Source organism: Gopherus evgoodei, chromosome 3 (assembly GCF_007399415.2).
Source record: "Gopherus evgoodei ecotype Sinaloan lineage chromosome 3, rGopEvg1_v1.p, whole genome shotgun sequence".
NCBI lineage: Eukaryota > Metazoa > Chordata > Testudines > Testudinidae > Gopherus > Gopherus evgoodei.
In genome coordinates this window covers 208481033-208496602 of record NC_044324.1, presented here as the reverse complement: position 1 = coordinate 208496602, position 15570 = coordinate 208481033, and the positions used below count along the sequence as shown (strand labels likewise).

Genomic DNA, 15570 nt, shown 5'->3' with positions numbered 1-15570 from the left:
TGGCTGCACATACTGCTATCCACACATCTGTCTCCTTCTCAGTTACTAAAAGCTTAGAAATAATATGAGAAAACCAAAAATACAACCACTAAGCACTAAGACACATGAACAAAACCTCTCCCTATGACATAATTTATAGTGTCATGTACAGAGAAACACTAACAAAATATCTCCACTTACTACGTGATCGTGCATTGTATATACAAGTCTGCATGGGGAGGTGGAGCCACTAACAAGGTAACAATTTAAGCTGCTTTTTAGTAAGTGGTTCAAGAAATATCTTGTGATTAAAGCAGAGGACGGATAGTCAGAAGGTCTTTCTTCTACTGCTACTTCTGACTCAGATTTCCGGGGGAGAGGAGGAATATCCGTGCTTCAGTTTCCTCATCCGTAAAAGAGGGATGAAACTCTCATTCCATCTGACAGGATGCTTGCGAGTTTAAGTTAGCTGGACCAGATCCTCAGCCCCGTCAAACAGCTGAAGCAGAGCAAACATAGTCAATGCTGACTTAAGTGGCTAGGTAAGGATTCCTCTTGTGTAGCAGAATCCTCCAGGACCAGGGATCCAGGATAGCTAGCCCCAAACTACCTCCTCACAGCCTCCAGCACAGGGGCAGGCCAAGGTCAGCCACAGGCAGCATGGGCCCATTCCTGCTGAGAAGCCTTCAGATACGACAGTGATTTGTCAGTAGATTTTTTTCTCCAAAGAACTTTCATACCCCTCTATGCTGAAAAGGAGAAGACCAGGGCCTCAATAACATCCCTACTGTGAGAACACCACAAATGCAAGCACAGGATTGATAAGCAAACAGCCCATGAGGTATTTGCAACCAACACCCCCTTACGATATATTGAGCTTCCACAGGTTAAGCAAGCTGAACTGTTTCGACCAGGCTGTCCTCCTCCATTAGAGCCTGCAGTCTGACGTCAATGGGTCTTGTGCTCCTGAGTCACTTCGTTGCCTAAGACTGAGCTAAGAAGCCTAACTGTAGGTTATTTTTGAACATTTTGATCTGTGTGCATAAAAAAGTTTGTCAATATGTTAACGTTATTGTGAATCTAAATAACTTTTCACGGTTTACACTGAAGCAATTTTTTTTTGAAGTGACAGATTTTATGCCACTAGGAGAAATTTGCTTAACAATAACCCAATTTTAGCCCTTTGAAATCAATGGGAGCATTCATGTGCGTGAAGCTATGTACCTGCTTGTGTGTTCACAGGATAACGCCTCAGTTTTCAATATTTTGATTTTTGCTTACGGCAATTTTGTAAAATTCAAAATACGATATCCACTGAGTAGTGGCACTTAAGTACATTTTAAATGTACAATTAAATTATAATCCAACATTGTAATAGCGTACATTTTCAAATTAGTTTTCATGAAGCCTCAATCTGATTTAAGTCAATTATTAAAAAAAAAAATCAAGTGATTTAAGTCAATGATCAGAATCACCTTTAATTAATCACTCCATCTTGCTGTGCTCAGGGCATTCAGTGCTATTATGTTATTACTTTACTGTGCGCAGAACGCTGAGGGTTAGAAATTATCTGAAGTCCTCCACCACGTAATGGCACTGCCAATTACATACCCGACTTCTCATCTCCCCACCCATCCCAGGATGTTCCCACTGCTCCCCTGCAAATTCGGCTCCCATCGTTCTCACCCCTTCTGTCGTACTGTCAAATAAAGAAAAAATGGTTTATTACCGTTGCTCCCAGGCCATGTTCTTTGGCCACCAATGAGGCCACACACAACCACACTGTGTGTCTCCAGGACCAGCTCAGCATGCAGATGTCTTGTGAACGAGCACACTGCACAAGCATTATGTTTCCAGTAGCAAGAAGGATAGGAAAATTGCCAGCCACTTGCTGTAAACATTTTGTAATGCCACTTATTGGCTAATTTGAGGACACATGTTAGATACCTTCTTAGAAAGAGCTCTGCATTTCATCCTTCCAAATGGAGGAAGAAAGAGAGAAAAAGAGAGAGACTCTCTCTCTCTCTCTCTCACACACACACACACACACGTAATCATAGAATTATGGCTGAAGAGTTTTTATTCTAAATTATTATAAGAACATACATAAGAATGGCCATACTAGGTGAGACCAGAGGTCCATTTGGCCCAGTAGCCTGTCTTATGATAGTGGCCAGGTGCCCCAGAGGGAATGAACAGAACAGGTAATCATCAAGTAATCCATCCCATCACCCATGCCCAGCTTCTGGCAAACAGAGGCTAGGGACACCATCCCTGACCATCCTGACTAATAGCCATTGATGGACCTGTCCTCCATGAACTTATCTAGTTCTTTTTTTGAATCCAGTTATAGTCTTGGCTTCACAACATCCTCTGGCAAGGAGTTCCACAGGTTCACTGTGCGTTATGTGAAAAAAATACACCCTTTTGTGTTTTAAACTGGATTATTGATTATTTGTACTACCCTAGCACCCAGAGGCCTCTCAGCACTGTTTGAAACATAAATATATGAGACAGCCCTGGCCCCAATGTTCTTTCAGTCAAAGTCCCTGGTTTCAGGTACTTACAACTTTCAGAGAAGTTACTCTTTGCACTGAAGTGTCTCATGGTTACTCTTTGCACCGAAGTGTCTCAACCCAAAAGTAATGGGAACTCAACATGGCATGCACTCAGTTAATGTTTTTTACTCCTGTTAGAACACTTAGGAAATTAGATGCAAAAGACATTTTAAAAAAATCCCTACACGAACTCAACATTATATAGCTGAGAGTTTAAATGAAAAAGAGCCAGAAAATTCAAGTGTACAATAGCTGCTAACATAATAAATTCAACCACACTGCAGCTTGTATATACATTGTAACTTAACTCCCCTTTCTGAATCCTTCTGTTGGCTTCCCATCCGATTATACCAAACTCAAATGTAAGTTTCTGCTCACCACTCTCAAAGTTCTGTCTCTCCCTTCTTATCCTTCCTGTCAAACACTGCCTTGCCTCCCCGCCTCTCCCTCTCCCCATTCCCAACCTCGTTCACTCATTTTGTCAGATTTGCACAAAATCTGTGCCACACACCTCCTTTCATGCAGCCCCCTACACAGGGTTTGACCTCCCTGAGGTCACCTGCAAGGCATCTAACCCTGCCCGCATTTACATCTCTCTTAAAAGCCCCAGCTCTCACATGCTGCCTATAGTAAATCCTGTTGATTTGTATATAAATTGCCTATTGTTATTCTCCTTCCCCTGACTTATGACTTTAGCTTGTGAGCTTCTTGGAGCAGGAACTGTCATCAACTGCCTGGCACACAGTGGGCACTATTGCACATAAATAATAGCACAACACACACAAGTATATATATTAATATAACTAAATAGTGGTCTCGTCTTTGACCCAAAAAATGAGCACAGTAGTAGCTCCTGGAGGTGATGGTGTGGAACTTACACCCTTTGCTCATCCAATTGGGAAAGTGTTCAGATTTGCCTTCTCCCAGACATGTTACCTCGCTCTGAAATGATCCACTGCCCCCTTTTCATTATAATAATTTCTAATCAGTTTTGTGGCATGGCAAAAATCCAGCATAACCATTAAAAACACACACATGGAAACCACACACACACAAATCTAGCCTCTTGATTTAAAATAAATAACTCATGTATGTAATGCAGATACATAATCTGGGGGGATCAGGGCCAGATGAATAGCCCCATGGCTCTCCAGCACTTACCTGATGCTGATTTTTCATAAGGGGTGCTACTATCTCACTCCCCTTTTCCTCTGGAAAGAGGAAATGTCACTGTCCTCTCACAGAAGTCAAGGAAAGGGGAGCAGCAGAGAAACCTTCATTCCTCTCCCTTGGAGGCAGAGGGATGTCATTGTAGGGCCAGAGGGAGCCCTTGGGAGCTTTCTCTGTCCCATCCCTGCTTCTCCCATGAGCCTGGGAAAGCAGTAGGAGATCTTCCCAGCTTCTCCACGTCAGAACATGAGTCCAATTGGTGCATGGGGAGGGAAAACAAACAAACAAACAAAAAAAGACTATCAGAGGAGAAAAGCAACGGAGTTACTGGTTAGAGTTCTTACTTTCCATGTGATCTGGAACACAGGACTTGCTACAGACTCCCCTTACTAGTACCTGAAGAAACCCACTTGCCTGAGTAAGAGCAGTATGGATTTATTACTACATTCATAAATGGGGCAGACAGTGCTTGCTTCCTGCTCTTACTCTCAGGCAAAAGCAGGATCCTCAGAGGCCAGGATTCTCAGGCAAAGCCAAGGAGAGTGCTGCACCCAGAAAAAGAGAGGGAAGGAGAAATCAACAAGCACTTAAAGAAGAGCGGCTGCGTGAGCTTGAATTGCAGGTGACAGAGAATGTGGGTGCGTGCAGGTAAATCACCCAACATGCGTGTATGCCCTGGACAAAGGGGGTATGTTGACCATGATGGGCATAAATGAACACACACAGGAATATTAACGAGTGTGTGTGCAAAAAAGGACAAGTTAACAAATGTTCTGGAAACTGTAACTTTTGAATTTTCTGCACTGTGTACTTAAATCCTTAGCATGGTCATTTTGTGTGGGTAACCACTTATGCTTGGACAACTGTGATGCCGCCCCTACAGAATAATAAAGTGTATGAAGGAACGAAGTTTAATCCATACGATACCATCCAAGAAATCCAATATTTGCCCTGAGCAAAAAGGCAGTTCATCTAATTTTTAATTAACTACTGGGAAAAAAAGCCCGTGATTTAGGAGAGTGAATTTTCTAAGTTAGGGATGCCACATGTGCCACTATGTCAAGCCCCTCAATCTAAAAGTTTGAAAGATAAGAAGCACTTTTTCCTGGGAACAAATTAAATATTTGAGAGTGAGGAAAATTTTAAATTTAAAAGTTTAAGCAAAACAATTTTGTCAGTTTCAAAGTTAAAAAAAATTTGCTTGGGAAAGAAGAAAGGGGACTACTGCTACTTTTATGTTTTTAGTGCCATTGCAAGCCAATTTCCAACCTGCTTTCAGTACTGATTTAACAGCCTAGACATCAGCTTCCTGCTTTTACCCTGCAGAGTCATCATAGCAAGATGACCCTGGCTAGCAGTAGCCTTAGATACGGCAAGTCTATTTAGAAATTATATTTTCAAATAGGTTACTCATCATGGTGAAAAGCACTGCTTACCTTTCAAATTTTCAGATTACTGGGCCCAGTAGAATAGCTGGTGTGGTCCTTTAAGAACTAATAGGAGATGTATCTTTTACCACTACAGTATTCCTAAGTTGGATTTGTGCAGCATGTAAATTATAACACAAATGCACCAAAAATTGCCTTTTCCCTGTCTACATTCATTTTTTAAAATATATATTTTGGTGCCTAACCTGACCGTACATGTATTCTTCTGGTATGTGAAGTCAGTGGGCCTAATTGTGATTTCATATATTCCTGTATAAGTCAGGAGACATTCCACTGAAATCAGTGATGCTGCACCAGTGTAAATGGTATCAGAAGAGAAATGTTTATGGCTACAGAACAGTCCCAAAATGCACTCTGAAAAGTCACTCAGACTCAGAGTGTATTTAAGATGGAAAAGAGCAAATGGATGAGGAACACAAAAAACAGAAAGCAGAAAGAGGTGAAAAGATATGAGGTGGGTGATCTACTGGACAGGGTACTGGGGTGCGGCTCTGGACCTATCTTCTATTCCTGGCTATCCTCCTCACCTGCTTTGTGCCACCTTGGGCAAGTCATTACACCTCACTCTGCCTCTGTTTCCCCTCCCACCCTTTGTTTATCTTGTCTGGTCAAGTTGTAGGCTCTTTGGAGCAGGGACAGCTACTATGGTTTTGTATAATGTGCCTAGCAAAAGGTGATCCCAATCCTGACTTCAGCACCTAAGGTCTAATGTAACTCAATAATTGATAATACTAATAACGGTACTAAGAGGTAAAAGGAGAAAGAAGGAGGAAAGAAACAAAAGGGATCAAGAGGAGAGGGAGAGGAGAAAACAAGAGAGGACACTGAGAGGAAATGGAAGAGATACGAGACAGAAGAAGAGAAGTAGAAGGAGGAGGAGTAAACACAGGGGTAAATATGCACATCTTCTATTTTATTTCAAGAAAAATACAATGCATGTTCCTTACCACAGTGTTAGTGCTTTATTTTCCCCCAAAGTTTAACTAACTAAAAACTTCCCCAAAGTTTCTAGTATATATAGGAAAATGCAATAAATTCAAATTTTAATTTTGACAAGGAAAATTCCAAGTTCACAAGAAATTTGATGTCAGAATTAATGCTCTTTAACCTCACTGTTAATGGCCGAATGGTTTACAAGACAGAAACAACGGTGTGATTACAATTTCCTCTCCACTTGGAAGCTTCACATTTTATGTGACTTTATGAAAAGTAACCTCTTCGTTATTTCTTGAGATTCTGGCTTTATGTTATTGAATCTAACAGAAGTTTGTTCTGGCTCACGTTAGGATTTCTTTATCCCTGTTTTTCACTTCTATGTTCTTACAACTATCCTTGAACTGATTCCCACAGCAGTGCCAAAGAAAAGTAGTGAAGGCCACAGGGTCATAATAAGTTTCCTTAACTACAGGCAATATTTTGGAGAATGAGGAACCTATTTGTAAAATGTGCTAACTCTGACTCCCATGGTCTTTTGGGAACACAACCTGACCAGAAGACAAAATACCGCTTCTAAAATGCAGATGAACACTAAAAGCCCCACTCTGACCCTCAATGGCTCTGTTTAATAATAGATTAACAACAAACAATAAAATGCTGAAGATTACAAACATTTTCTCAGTTTCACCATAGAAAGGATTTTGGCTGGGGTGGAGAAAAGGGGCACACTGCTGATTGTGTGTGTTTCAATGCAGTGAAAAAATGAAGGTCCATAAGAACCCCCAGAACAGATTGGGGTGTGGCTCACTCCAATCTGCATTCCCTCTTAAATGTCAACATGAACCATATTATTACATTTTCCAAGTTGGTGACCTTTACTGTTGCATGCATCATGAATATGGCATTTTGAACAGTTTCTGTTCATACAAGAACAAGCTTTGTAAGCCCCCAACATTCCAAAACTCTGTACTTTCACTCCTCAGATGTGTCATGATGTAGGTTCTTCATAAAGCTGCGGACTTGGAGTTTGTTATATATTAATTTTAGGGGAGTTAAGAATTACAGTATAGATCACTAAGGCAGGCAAGTTTCCTCACAAGAAAAGATTCAGAATTCCTTATTTTGCTTGAATAAATGTTTTGGAGTATCTGGTTCAGGATCATAACACTCTGGAGATTTTGAACGGGTTATCTTATTTTAATTAAGTAATGTTAATTTCAGCTGCAAAACACAAAGTCCCAACATTAAGGATTAACAGCTCCCATTTACTGCCCCACAGTACCTCATACAGATCACCAATACTTAATGATTCATACATGCTACAGAGGAAGGCTGTCAATTTGTTACTTCTTTCTTCCCAGGTACTTAATGTGACCGATGGTCTAGTTACTTCTTTTGCTAATCCCAGAACAGGTGGACCTTTGAGGCAAGGCGATTCTACAGGGATCAATACCAACTCTCTCCACTCCACTCTCTAAAATACTTCAGGTCACAATTTCTCTTTCAAATTTACTTTGGGTACATCACATCCTGGTATATTGGAACTTTCCATACACCTGAGTTACTTCAAAGCATGAGCATGAGTATGGAACCATAAGCTGGAAGCGAAGGAATATACAATATTTAGGCAGTAGGAACCAATGTCATGCCAGCATGTCATCTGAAAAATAAGTGAGCTTCTCTCTTGATTCTGCTGACAGACACACTGAAATCACTTACAGGCCAGCATGTTAGTGTGATTTCTGGAAGGCAATCTAATAACTAAAGATTGAAAAAAACAAAAGCAAAAAATATTTATCATCTTTACATGTATTATCTAAACTGAAGAGAACGCCTTCCTAAATTAACTATTTAGCAAGCCAATGTGAAATGCTGCCAAGAAATAGCATCTTTTTCTTTTAACGTGGATCTACGATTAGAAGAAAAATCAGAATTTTATTGATTTTCATAAAATCATTTCCATGGCTTAACAGACTCACTAGATTGCTAAATGGTAATTTTCTAATACTATGGAATCTTCCCATTTAATTACATAACCTCCACTTGTTAGAGCCCAGGGTACTGTTTTTAACTTTCCAGAGGACTACTGTGATGGTCTTGCACAAAAGACAAATAGCAAATACAAACTGAAAACAAATTATGGTTTATTTGGTATGGAAAGTCAGAGGAAAACTGAGAATAGTTTTCTAATGTTTTACAGTATGTTTACACACCAACACCTTAGAATGTTGACAGTGTAAAATAATTCCAATTTAAATTCCCCCTCCGCCATAGTATTTCTCCTGTAAGTATATTATGAATATAAAAACAGAACACAAATATCCTTGCAATTATGATTTCTATTGAGATTCTAACATGAATCACATTCAGCTCTCAAGTATTTCATAGGGGCAATTCAAAGTCAGATTTAAAGATTTCTATTAATTTCACTATAATCAATCTGAAAGAATTAATTCAAATATCATGTACTTCCTCTATATAAAACATTCTTAGACTTTAATCATTTCTTCTAAAGCACTTTTGTTTAGAAAAGTTAGGGTGTAAAACTAATATCACCCTTCAAGCTATGCGGAGGTTTTTAGAGACAACAAAGCAAAAATTAAAAGCAACAAAAAACAAAAAAAGAAGAATTAAAGAAAGTTGCCTGTTCCATCAGCTTGTTTTGCCAAAGCTAGCACTTTACTACCAGCCAAAATCTGTTTTCCTTAAGCAGGTAAAAAATTCTCACATACTTAAAATGGAAACTTTATTCAAATAAGGACTGCAGATTTTACTCAAAAATCCTGTCTATCTTTAAAGAATATGGTGAAACTCTAAAGTCTAGATACTCTCTTCACACAGCCACTATACTTACTTCCTATTTTGTATCCTTGTTTCTGTGCCTAATTATTTCAGATCAAATTGTGTGACTAAGCAGTGCTGTCAAATAAAAAATTTCACAAAATGTTTGAGCTAAAAGTGGTATGTTTGTTTCCCATGCAGAAACTATTTTGTAACGAAGAGCTGTAGTTCCTTCAGCATCCTGAAATGTATGCATTCTTGTTTAACAAACAAACAAGATGACAATATCAACACAGAGTGGGAGAACCTCTAAAAACAATCTAGTTTGCACAATTAATGTTAATTACAATAACATCGCAATCAGTGACACAAAAGCATAGCAATGAATACAGTCATAAAAGGAAGTGAAAACATGAAACAGACATGAAATAATTGTCTTTCATCCTGAGCGTGTCCTATACAAGTTTCAGGAAATTTATAAAAAAGTACATGTAATGCATCAAGACAGGAAACAACATCACTTCACTAGACAGTCTTTCTTCTTAACAGTCTGTTTAGCACAGGTCTTTCTGCTAAGACAGAAGGCAGAGGAGTAGCATTGTGAACACTTCCTACAACATCAACTGCTCTAAGAAAGACTATCCCACTGTTTCTGCTCCCACTGAAATCAACAATAAAATTCTTCATGGCATATTGTAAAAAAGCACCTCTAACACTCCATTACCAACTTGCTTCCTGCAAGACCTTTAGTTTTCAAAGTTCTCTCCAGCACAGAATTTCATTACAAGATACTGAATTTCAGAACAATCTTTCTACCTTCCACAGCATCAAGAGACACACCCAGAATACTTAACTTGCTTGCTTATTTCATTTGTAGCACAGGGATCATCTTAAACAGTTATTTCTGGTGTAAACATTTAATAGAATAACTTCACACTTAGTTCTCAGAAAAATTTGCCATGACCCCAAGAAATATATCAGTAATCCAGTATATTCTTATTTCAAGGAAAAAAATATATATTAAGGGCCTGATCCTGTCACTCTTACTCACACTGATTGGTACTTTAGCATGTGAGTAGTCACACCGGGATCAAAGGGACTATTCGTGTAATAAAATACCACTCGGTGTGAGTAACAGTAGCAGAACTGCCTCCGCTGACAGCTGGAATCTCAGTTTGTCATGTAAGTATCTGGAGGCTTTCTGAAAACAGTGGATTCTAATCTCTTCCCATACAGATGTAAATAAAGAGTAACTCCATTAAAATTATTGGCGGTGTACTAGTATAAAAACTGGTTTCAGAGAGGTGAATCAGGTCTATGTATAGGGCCTCACCAAATTCACAGCCATAAAAAACACATCACAGACTGTGAAATCTGGTCTGCCATCATGAAATCTGGTCTGTTGTGTGCTTTTACACTATACTACGCAGATTACAGGGGGGAGACCAGCGTTTCTCAAATTGAGTGCCCTGACCCAAAAGGGAGTTGTGGGGCGGGGGTCACAAGGTTATTTTAGGGAGGTTGCAGTATTGCCACGCTTACTTCTGCGCTGCCTTTAGAGCTGGGCAGCTGGAGAGCGGCAGCTGTTGGCTGGGTGCCCAGCTCTGAAGGCAACACCCCACCAACAGCAGCGCAGAAGTAAGGGTGGCAATACCATGCCATGCCATCCTTATTTCTGTGCTGCAGCTAGCAGCGGCGCTGCTGTCAGAGCTGGGTGCCCAGCCAGCAGCCGCCGCTCTCCAGCTGCTTAGCTCTGAAGGCAGCACCGCTGCCAGCAGCAGCGCAGAAGTAAGGGTAGCTGTACCACAAGCCCCCCTACAATAACCTTGTGACCACCCCACTCCTCTTTTTCGGGTCAGGACCCCTACAATTACAATACTGTGAAATTTCAGATTTAAATAGCTGAAACCATGACATGATTTTTAAAATCCTATGACCGTGAAATTGACCAAAATGGGCCATGAATTTGGTAGGGCCATAACTATGTAATATTGACTCAACAGACCATATCTAAAAGGGCCCCATGAGAACAATTGTAACAGGTATTTTAAAAAGATTTACACACATTGGGCAAATTCATGCTTGCTGTAAGTACATGGGGTCTGACAGTGTTATGCACGCAATGATTTTGGCTCATAATTGATATGTACAATAAAAAGTTAACAGAAAGTAGTTACTAAGCTCTGAATTTAGTATCTCAGCCATCTACGTTTTTTCCCCCCTTTTTCCATGTCATGGGTGACAACATATGAATTTCTCACCTGTCCAATTTTTTTGTCTCTGGACAATCGCTGAAATCGCTGGGTTTCATTTCAGAAGTCACTGGCTAACGAAATCATAGCTATCTTGATTTCTTCTCATTTACAAATATATATATATTTTACAGGACTGTTGAAACTTGGTGTACAAGATCTTAGTCTGGCGTGAATTATTGATTTTAACAGTTTAATGGAAATTTCTAGTGACTGTTTTTAGCCACGAGTTAGAGACAAAATTGGAGTGTTGTAAAAAAGGAGCGTAAACATCCAAACATCACAATTCAAAACTGCTTTATTTACCTGATTTGAATGTTGTACGTTACTAGTCTGCTATTTAAAATATTTTATACATAGATCAAAGTACTGTATACTTTTATACATAGTAAACATAGATAAAGTACTGAGGCTTAGAAAGTATCTTCTGGAGATACGCTGTAACTACTTGTTGGGGTTGGGACTTAGTTTTTCATTTTAGTAACTTTGGATATTATGGTTATACAAAACACAAACTAATGCTCCAGTCTCATTTTTTAATTATATATTAAATGATCAATATAAATTCCAGGTCAAACTATTTTACACTAATATTTTGAATCTGAGTTTAGTCCACTAAAAGGACATTCATACTGAAGGCTAAAAATCTAATGGGATACACTCATTTTCCTGTGATTCAGTCATAAGGCTCATACATTTCATATATGTGTTGAAATATCTAGACAGATCAGAGTGTGGTAAGGATGCAGTGGTAAAACAAATGAATTTCCTTGTTTGTTGTGGGTTCAAACTACTTAATAGTTTCGTTTTAATAAAAAGGACATACACACAGCACAAAATTTCAAAGAGTTGAACTGCAGTATGATTTGGGTAGTGAGATGTCTACTGCTCCATCAAACTACATTTCAATATGAATTACTTTGAAAAGTTGGTATATATGACATAGATTTTTTCCCAATGTCAGAAAAAGAAATATTTTTATTTCAAAACAACGAATGTATCTATAGCTATTTCATGTGAATTTGTACTGATCATAGGTACTTTATAAAAATAAAAAAAATTAAAATCTAGACAGACAAAAGATGAGTAAAAGGGAGGGAGTAAAATAAGATAAAGGAGAGAGAAAAAAGTATCATCCTTGATCCATATCAGAGTTAACTTTAAAGAAATCAATTCAACTTTTAAACAGTTTGCAACAGATAAGTGACCCATTCAGCAAGTAGCAGTGGTAAAGGATAATGATCATTTACCCTCTCTCCCACCCTCATTTTCTTTTTAATTCTAGATCTTTATTGAATAAGCAAACAGCACATGCCAAGGCAGACCCCAAAACCCATATAAGACTTTTTTCCATTAAAAGAGGGTACCGCTCAAAAACGTTAAGTCAGAAAGGCCATGTCTTGTACTCACCCTTTTCAGAAGAACTCAACAAATCTAGGCTCCAAGACAAGGGGAAAGGGAAGAACAAAATAAAGAAGGGAAAGGAAGAACCAAGGAATAGGAGGAGACAGGCTGTAATAAATAGGAGCCCAGGTGCTGGAGTGGCTTTGCTCTATCCCATCACTTTGCAGCAGCCCCGGGCAGGAGGAGACTAGCTGGGGGGGAAGTTGGTGCTGCAGCTGGCGGGGAGGATGTGACACTGTAACAAGTCCAGCCAGCCATGTATCAGAGGGGGAAGCGGCGGCAGCCCATACACAGGGGCTGGGGCAGCGCAGGGAGCAGCAGAGGCAGCACCGCCTGCCCGCACACGGCATTTAATAGGATTGATGGGTTGTGCAGTGACTCACAGACTTTAGTTAGTCACAGCAGGGGGAAGAGCCCCGCCCACACTGCTCCAGGGAGCCTATGGCCAGGCCGGCCAGGCTGAGTAGCAGGGCTCCCAACCAGTGCCCTGGCAGCTCTCTCCCAAAAAGGGGGGGGGCGGCCTTCGCCCAATGAGTCTTCTGAGGACACTGCTGCGAAGGGAAAGGGAGAGGAGGGGAGCCCTGTGGGGACCGAGCCTCTCCTGGTCTGGCAGCCTGGCCAATGAGCTGCGGGCTTCAATTTAATGGGCATGGCACATCCGGCCAATCAGAGGTAAGGGGGAGGCAGAAGAGGCGGCATCGTCCCCCTCCTCCCTCTAAATTGGTCACGCAAAGGCAGGGGGAAGGCTGGGAGCCTGACAAGGAGGGAGAGGCGGGATGCACTGGGGGCTGCGAAGCCAGGGGCAGGGGGAGGGGAGCCTTGCCCTGGGGGAGCCTGCAGCACGCGTATGGGGCGGGGGGGATGGAGAGCCTTGCTCTGCCGTGGAGGAGCCTATATCACGCGTGGGGGGGGGCTGCCCTGGGAGAGTCTCCAACACGCATGGGGGAGGGGGATTTTGCCCGGGGGGAGCCTGCAGCACGCGTGGGAGGTGGGGAACCCTGCTGCAGCACGCGTGGGGGTGGGGGGAGCCCTGCTGCAACACGCCTGGGGGGGGCTGTCCTGGGGGAGCCTGCAGCACGCGTGGGAGGTGGGGAACCCTGCTGCAGCACGCGTGGGGGTGGGGGAGCCTGCGGCACTCAGGGGGAGTGGGGAACCCTGCTGCAACACGCCTGGGGGGGGCCTGTCCTGGGGGAGCCTGCAGCACGCGTTGGGGGGGTGAGGACCTTGCAGCGGGGGAGGGGGAGCTGTCCCCGAGGGCGGGGCAGGACCCGGTGCGGGCAGGCTCTTGCACTGAGCGGAGCAGGAGATGGGGCGAGCGAAGGAGCTGCCGTCCCTCGTGCTGGGGGAGACCTGGCCCTGGAGCCCGGGCAGAGCTTACTTTGAGCCCGGGCTGAGCCGCGGCACCGCTGAGCTTGGCAGCCCCTGCCCCGGACCCCGTTTCTTTACCGATTAGGCCCGGGGGACGGTCTCCGAGGCTGCCTCTGGCAGCCGGCGGAAGCCGCGGGGGCTGCCCGGCAGAGCCGCCAGCTCCGGGCGTGGCGCGGCTGGAGCCCAGGAGGGCGGTGCCTGTGGGCTCGGGGCGGGGCCCTGTGCTGGCGGGGCGGGGCTCGCTGGCTCCGGCGCAAATTGAGATGGGCTTTCCAAGTGAGGGTGGGGAAGGCGTGTGACTCCACGGCCCCTGCTGGGAGTCAGGTTCCCTGAGCTTGGGCAGGCCCATCCCGCCAGGTTTGCAAGTGGTGACTTTAGAGGTGTCTGCTCAGTGCCCAGGATTTTTTTTTCTTAAGTTTGAGTTGGCTTTGTAAAAACTAGGACACTTAAAAATACTCACATGTTAATTATTTACATGAAATTGACCCCAGGTGCTGAGATACAAAATCGAGTCGGTGAAAAAATCATAGTTGCATTACAAGTATTAGTCTCTTGCCTTGTGGATTGCCAGACAAAACTGAAAGCTAAGGAGAACATTATTTGTGGATAAGTGCAACATACATTATCTTTCTAGACTACATTCCCGTTATTAATAATGGACATTTTTTGTTTTTTGGTGTTTAGGGAAAGTAAGACATTAACACTTTACTACTATTTGTCAATGAATTCTGATCCTGCCAGGCAAGCCTTATTACAACCAACAAAAACAGATATTCAAGGCTGAGCATTCATACACACATACAGCAACCCTAAAATTCTGCAGTGTTTTAAGGGTTAATTTTTACAGCAAGAATGTATGATAATTGTCAGCCAGAGGTATAGGGGTTTTTTGGTTTTGTTTTTTTAAGCAAGGCTACCAAAAGAAAAACCATCCCAGCCTTCTGCAAAAAAAACATACCTGTTCTAAAGATGACCTGAGAGAGAGAATTGCATTGTGTCCTTTTTACATCATGATAAAAGGCCTTAAAAACCCCTTAAATGATTTATTCTGCTTGGTTTTACCTTAGAAATATCAGGAATAACCGGACTCCTCCTCTTTGCTTTTGCTATGGATCAATGAACTAGAGTGGATGCTTTCATATCCCTCCAGTGAAAGAGTAGGAATGTTGAATCACAACGATCTTTTTTCCAAAGTGCTTTGGTCTCTCTTGGTGTTTGTGATGATGTCATCTTACTAGTTCTCCAGTCATCCATTGAGCCTTTGAGGAAATACAGGTTAGGCAAGACCTGAATTTCTAGTATGAGAGAGTAATAAGAATAAAGCCATTTGGGCCATCATAGAGAGAAACTTATTTTTAACTTTTGCAGAAAGGTATATTTTCATTGAAGGGCTCCTGGTAAGTCAGAGCTATCCTCACTATGCTTACACATGTACCTAGGGCTATCCAGATCTAGGGTGACCAGATGTCCTGATTTTATAGGGACAGTCCTGATTTTTGGGTCTTTTTCTTATATAGGCTTCTATTACCCCCCACCCTGTCCCAATTTTTCACACTTGCTGTCTGGTGACCCTACCCTGATCGCACAAGAAATTTTAGGAACTAGGCTGTCATTTTAGTAGTATTTTATTTAAAACTTACTATGCAATAGTTATGTTGACATGAGTTATGTGAA

The 15570-nt window shown here is 41.9% G+C and overlaps 1 protein-coding gene across 2 annotated transcripts in view; it reads right to left on the bottom strand.

Annotated features, from left to right (window-relative positions):
* The window catches only part of SERTAD2 (SERTA domain containing 2), a 103124-nt gene extending 90315 nt beyond the window's left edge, over window positions 1-12809 (bottom strand). The window contains exon 1 of one of the 2 annotated variants that reach the window (XM_030557901.1): window positions 12535-12809. The gene's annotated coding sequence lies outside the window, so the exon portion shown is untranslated. Of the gene's footprint in view, window positions 1-3698; window positions 3937-12534 lie in introns of those variants that run through there. The other variant, XM_030557902.1, reaches the window with a different exon arrangement.
* Between the last annotated feature and the right edge of the window lie 2761 nt (window positions 12810-15570).